This window comes from Pinus tabuliformis, chromosome 5_1 (genome assembly GCF_031772625.1).
Source record: "Pinus tabuliformis cultivar Carrire ecotype Pingquan chromosome 5_1, CPIR1, whole genome shotgun sequence".
NCBI classification, from domain to species: domain Eukaryota; kingdom Viridiplantae; phylum Streptophyta; class Pinopsida; order Pinales; family Pinaceae; genus Pinus; species Pinus tabuliformis.
This window is the reverse complement of record NC_142305.1, coordinates 840,992,014-840,999,071: the sequence shown is the minus strand read 5'-3', so window position 1 is coordinate 840,999,071 and position 7,058 is coordinate 840,992,014.

The window sequence follows — 7,058 nt, the reverse complement described above, 5'->3', positions numbered from 1 at the left end:
CAAAAAGATCTTTTACAAGAAGAACATGACTCGACCTTCCTATCAGCAAGGACTCATACATACATCCATCTCCCATCAAAGTGGGGATATACAAAAAGTTTACACATGATAATACAAGAGTATAACATCATTCATCCCAGGCATAGTGGGGAAACCAACATAGGCTGTTACATGACCTTGATAAAAGAAATACATGATTGAAATATTTCATCATCCTTCCTATGCATAGAGAGGGTACAAATTACATCAGAAGTGATTTCATTAGATGACTACAATAGATAGAGACACACTATTACATCATGAGCTTGATATGACCTTTACATCTAAATAAGACCATGATAGTCATCAGCAACTATCATACATAGTGTATGATCTTCTCCATAAGCATCTGTCAATAGCATCTAGAATAGCAACCTGCATATGTCCATTAGTGTATATAGCATCAACATGTGACAAGATATGTCTTCATATAGATATCAATTCATCCTCTTGAAAGACATCATAGCCATCTCATCAACATCAAGATCTGCATGATCTTATATATCATCCATGTATCATCATTCGGGGACATTTGTATCAATCAACATATGTATGTATCAACCCGCCCTTTTATCATCATCATGTCTCCAACAATGCAACTTTGAGTAATCATTCATGTATCCAGCATACTGTATATAGCACTATGTATCTTGAGCTCAAGCAACAATCCTTATCCATATGAGTGCCAAGAACTATAGGAATCCTGCATCATAACTGTATTATATGATCTTTATGCATATGATGACAACAGCATATAAGCGACTCATCATCAAGTAATGAAGATGTGTATTCAAGCTTTGTACTTCTCCTTATCCTTATGAAAATCACCATGTAAGCATCATCAGAGAATCAACCACAAATCTGATCTGAACATCAACTATGTAACCCCAAGAATCATATGAGATTTTATCATGGATAGCTCATAACCATATCATAGCAAGATATATCATTTAGCCATATAAGCAACATCACCAAGGACTACTAACCATAATGCCAACAATGCATTATTCAAAACATAAACTCCCCTTGAACCTGTGCCATCTGTTTACTGTCAGATCTGATCATGCATATATCAGCAAGAAGTATCACGACATCATCATCATCAAGTCAGGATTGAAAACACTTCTAAACATCTTATGAGTATCAAGACATTTCCACACATCATTAGCAGATTGTAACCATTATCAAACAGAGCAATTAAGAGACTGAATCATCTCAGACCCTTTTTCTGAGCATGTCCCTTTGACTTTTCCTCAGACTGACATATACGCGACTGTGCAGTGTCTAACTTGCATATATACGCTACTTCCCTTTATTCAACTTGCGTATGAGATTTAGGACACTGAAGTTTTACACTTTCAGCTCCCCCTGAGTCTATTATGTCTGTATATGGTGTTGATTGTACTTCCTTATTCTTCCATATCTTCAAATGTGATGATGTTTTCTCCTTTTGGTGTGGTGCCCGTACCTTGTTCCTGCATTCCTTTGCTATATGTACAAGCTTTTTACATGCATAACATCTCATATGTTTCATATTCCTCCTGTAGCAATAAGCAGCTTTGTGACCAAACATATTGCAAGAAAAACAATATCCATTAAAGTACCTGGAATGTGATGATCTTTCTACATGACGGTCTTGAACCACTCTTCTTCTGCATCTGGCTGCAACATGTCCAAGATTATGACATACATAACATTCAACCTTATTCATTGGAGGAGTAAAAGATTTTCTTTGAAGAATTTCTTTCCTTGGCTGTTGATGGGGTTGACCTCTCATCTCCTTGTTGAGAATTTCAGATTTTGCATTAGATTCCCTTGTCTTACTTTGTGAACTAGATTCTTCTTTAGCAGATTCTTGAAAACCAAGACCAGCTTTGATAGCAGGAGACCTTTGAATACTAAGAATATCATCCAAGATCTTAGTACTATCTTGAAATCATAAGAGCTTATCTTTTTCTTCTAATTTATCTTTTAGAATATTTACCTCAACCTAATGTTGCTATTCCTTTTCAAGATACTGCTTCTTCATGTTTTCTTCAACATTTCTTCCTTCTTCCAACTGATGTCTTAGAACAAGAACTTATTTTTCTTGTTTTTCATGAGCTTGGAGTAGTTCTTTATTATGATTCTTTGATTCTTCAAGATCTTCCTTTAGCGAGAGGATCGTAGCTTCAAGCCGTTCATAGTAATTGGATCTATCTCTGATTTTCTTGATTGTTGTGCTTCTTTCATTTACTTTATTTCTTAATGATGTCACTTCATCCTGCAACTTTTGATATTTTTCCTTGAATAGATTCCTTACCTTGTTACCTTCCTCTAGTTGAGCCTTTAGTTTGGTAGCTACTTCCTTGAAGGCACATTCCCTTTTGTTCAATAGATCTTGTTGATCTCTAATTTTGTCTCTTAGCCTTTTAAATTCTGCCTCTATTTGATATCTTTCTTGCTCACCCATAAGAGAAAATTCAGTTGTTTCGCTATCGCTTTCATCATCTTCAAATGGATAAATAGATGTATCACCAAAGGATAACAAATTCATACCTGATAGATCTTGTTCATCTTCATTCTGAAGTGATTCTGAATCTGAAGTGCTTCTTCCACATAATCCCCAATCGATGCTCCCACTGTCATAGTTCTTCTGAGATGTCTTCTTCTTCTTAGGCGCTTTCTTCTTAAGCTTCTTTCCCATTGATCTACGGATCTCCTTCAAGCGATCAAGCTTCTACCAAATGATCAGCTCTGATACCAATTGTTGGAAATAATACTGGGGGGGGGGGGTGAATCAGTATTATCAAATCAATAAAACTTTTTCATTTCCATACTTAGATACATATACGCTACTTCAGTTAAGTGAACCCGCGTGTATACGCAAATATGTCTAATGCAAATAGCGTATATCCAAAATATTTATGATTTAGTTATTTGATCTTTAATGAGTGCATCAGAACATTATTAACCATATGAACAGTAAACAGAAGCAGTATCACAAACAAGAAGCACACATGAACACCATGATATAAGGTGGAAACCCAATGTGGGTGAAAACCACCTACTGCAAGTCATATCTATCTTCTTTTAATAAGAAACTTCATTTTACAATGGTTCTGTACTGGTGCAGTCTTATACCAGTACGCAGGCTTCTACCTGCAGAGGGCTATAACCCTCTCTCGTTTTCCAGACTCTCCTGGATGGGAGCTACAACCCCCTTAGCTCTTGTACTAGCTGATCCATTTACTAGTACGTAGGTGCCGGCCTACTAAAATGCTCCAATCTTTACTCGTTTTCCAGCTGCTACTGGAAGGGAGCTACCACCCCCTTAGCTCTTGTACTAGCTGATGTACTAGTACGTAGGTGCCGACCTACAAAAGGCTACAACCTTCTCTTTCTTCCTCGAAGTACCACGTTTCATACATTTTCAGACTGGATACTCATGAAGCACAACACTATAATCTGAAGGCCATGTTTCATCCAATTTTCATACTGGACCCATCAATATCATTGAAGCACAAAACAATCAATACTAGCATCATCAATTTCTGAATCACTGAAACACTGAAACCCTATCAACAACACAGTCACCAGAACATAGAGCAGACAATAGGACTCTGCAATAACAATCAAACCCAACTGCAACTTCAAATATCATACTTCATAATGTATATGCTAGTATGATGAACCAAACCCACGTACATATGCGCTTTCACCAAAGCCAACCCACATACAGATCTACAAATATTTTCTCATAACTTTGCAGCTGTTCTAGACATCAGTCATACCCTTAACATTTACAGAACATTACATGCATCAGTATACAGATCTAAAGTAAACAAGATCAAACCGTATAGAGATGATTCATTCCAAGCCATTAATCCCGATCTATCCTTAGATCTTGTTCTCCATCAACTGCTAAGATTCTTCCTTAGCAAAACATCATGAACCCATAATCTACATACTAGATCTCACACTTCATCAGATATTCAATACTTGCACACCCGCTTCTTGGCCTAATGATCTTCTCCTTATATAGGTTTATGCTTCTCTCAATACCATGGTCCAAAACCATGAATAATCAATACCTAGGACCAAATACCTGGGATCAATACTTTAGACGAGATACTATGGTCCAAAACCATAGGTTCAAATACCAAGGACTAATTACCACGGACCAAAAATAAGTGCTCCCATATGTACACGCTTTTCCTTGCTTGAAGGTGCGTTCATACGCATACACGTCTTTGGAACATCTAACCCGCGTGTATACGCGGCCTGGTCACGATGAACCCGCGTATATACTATTCTTTCTTCATTCTTGTGGTCTGATCATCAATTCCTTGCTATTTACCTACTGCACTATGCTCTGTCATCTGTGTGAGTTGCCATCAAGGACAACACTTGTCTCATAATGCCAAAAATCTCCCCCTTTGGACTTAAAGGCAAAGCTAACTTGTCATACTGAGATCTGTCATCTGATTCCTTTGAGCTGTCCTACACACCATGTATTTTGTCACATCTGATATCTCTTATGTAGATTCATATGTAAGAGAGTTGTTCTTCTACGAGTGGGTTGCCATCAAGTACAACACATGCATCATAATGCCAACATCTATGTAATCATAAAATTCTTTCTGAACATGATCAATACCTAGGCTTTGTACTAGAATCCTTTTAGGTGAACTGATGGGAGGTGGTGATACCTTTGGTGACAATCTCAGTGATTCTCTCAAAGAGTTCTCAAGACCTTCAGATTTCTCTTTTGACTCAAGATCAATATGTTCTGCAACTTCTGAGGCTGCTTCTTTCACTGTGTTCAATCTGGTGCTTCTTCTCAAACATGTGGTTGGTAATCCTTGAATTTTCTTTTATTTAACTTTTGAATATTCTTTCTGAGGAAGGATTTTTGTTTGGGGTAAAACCTTTGTTTCCTTGCTGGCTTTCTTTCTTCTAAGACTTTCTTTATTCATTTTTTGTAAAATTTCTACAATTGGTAGATCATCATCTGACAATTCTTGTTGATGTTGTGTTTATTGTTCTATTATTGTCTCACTTTTCCTCTTTCTCCCCCTTAGGGATTTTCTACCACTTGAATGTTCAAGGTTTTTCTCATCAAAGTGATTTTTTACTAGAAAATTTTCCCAATTATCACCTATGCTTTGAAGATGAAACTCAATCGAGATTTTTATTAACCCATAATGGTACATTGTGTTGTCTATAAACTGGATTTTCTTCTGAACATTTACTAACATTTTCTTAAGGCTATGCAACATAAAGTATGGAATATTCATTTAATGCTCTTCAAGGAAATTCATCAATAGCCTAATGTGATAGAAAAACATACACCCAAATCGACCTTCACAAGTAACAAATTTCTAAAGGACAAGGAGCAATTTCTCCATTTACTTTTGAGGGCAAAACTAGGAATACCTTTTCTAAAGATAGTAGTATCTATGCTTGGGTTTTTCAAGAAAATTTTCCAATCTTCCCCTTCGATTCCTCTGTTCTCAAACCATTTTTCTCCATCTCTAGGCATTCCAATGGCTTCTACAATCAAGGACTCTGTTACTGTGAAAACTCTGGGTGCAGAAACTTGGTTCCAGCATCCCCCCATATTGCTTCAAGTGAGACTTCAGTCCGCACTCTGCGGATTGATGCCGAAAGGGCCAGTAATGTAGGGATTTGTTTGGAAAACTTAAAGCTGAACCTGGGTCAGGACCCCCTATTCCAACAAGTGGTTCTGTTGTTGGGACTGGGATCTGCATAAAGACATGTGTGATGTCACATCACTGGAATCCAACTAAGAAGGAAATTGAGGATTGGTTGGATAGAAATATCCATGAATTTGTGGTGCAAGAGAACAGAAATCCGTGATTGACGAAATAACAATGGTTAGACAGGTATCTGTACATAGAGATACACAAAATTTTCTTTTTCTCCTTCCCGGCCGAATTATATGAGTGGATCGCTAAATTGGCAGATGGCCAAGGAAGGTGGAGGCTTGATGGTCCAATAGTGTGGACCATGGAGTTAGTGCGGACATTGGAAGCCTTTGAAGATAAGATTGCACACGTTGTTGATCATTGGCTTGATCATGTCATTGTAGGATTTGTGACAGAGTTCGCGGTCGATACCTCAGTTAGCTATAGCGAAGCAGAGTGACACTTCTTCAAAGGACCGCGAGGTAAGTATTTAAGGTCTTTGAATACTTGGATTAAAATGCTCTTGTGTGAAAAGCAGGTTATGCAATTACCTTGATGTTTGGAGCTACGCGAAGTGGAAAGTTATTCAGGGATAGAAAAGGAACAAGACCTGAATATAGCCCGCTGATTGAGCCTCCTTTAAGTGACGATGAAGAAGAAACACAGGCTTCTTCGCAGAGCGTTGTCCAGTTAATAAGGCGAGGGTTCCCGCAAATACCACATCCACCCACACCACCTCCATCTTCACCTCCACCGCATACACCTTTGCCCACACTGCCACCACCTCCACCATCGTTCAATATGGCGAATTCAGTAAAATTTCCCATTTTCAAGGGCTTGGGGAATGAGGACCCAAACCAGTTTTGGTTCATTGCAAAGGCTGTGTGGGAAGCCCAGGGAATTACAGATGATCAGATGAAGAAAGTATTGTGGTTACTTCTTTATAAGAATGTGTGCTAACATGGTACATTAAGTACTGCCCTGATACCCCAATGGCTATGTTGGTGGACATTCATATTGCGCTAAATAAGGAATTCAGTAAGTCCAAGTCTGAAGTGCAATCGATCATTGGATTCAAGGAGATCATGATGAAGCCTGGCGAGACACCCCGGGAGATAGATCAGAGATTGAAGTGCAAGATCCGCGAATCTAACATGAATCTTACGGATGGGTAGCACCGCGAATGGTTTGTGGCTTCGCTCTTGCCTCATCTAAGGGTTTCTTTATCACAACAAAAGATTGGCACCCAGGTAGAGGCCCTGGAGATTACGATGAGACTACATGAGACACTAGTTCAAGATGTTGCTTTGGGAGTTCAGCAGATTCACG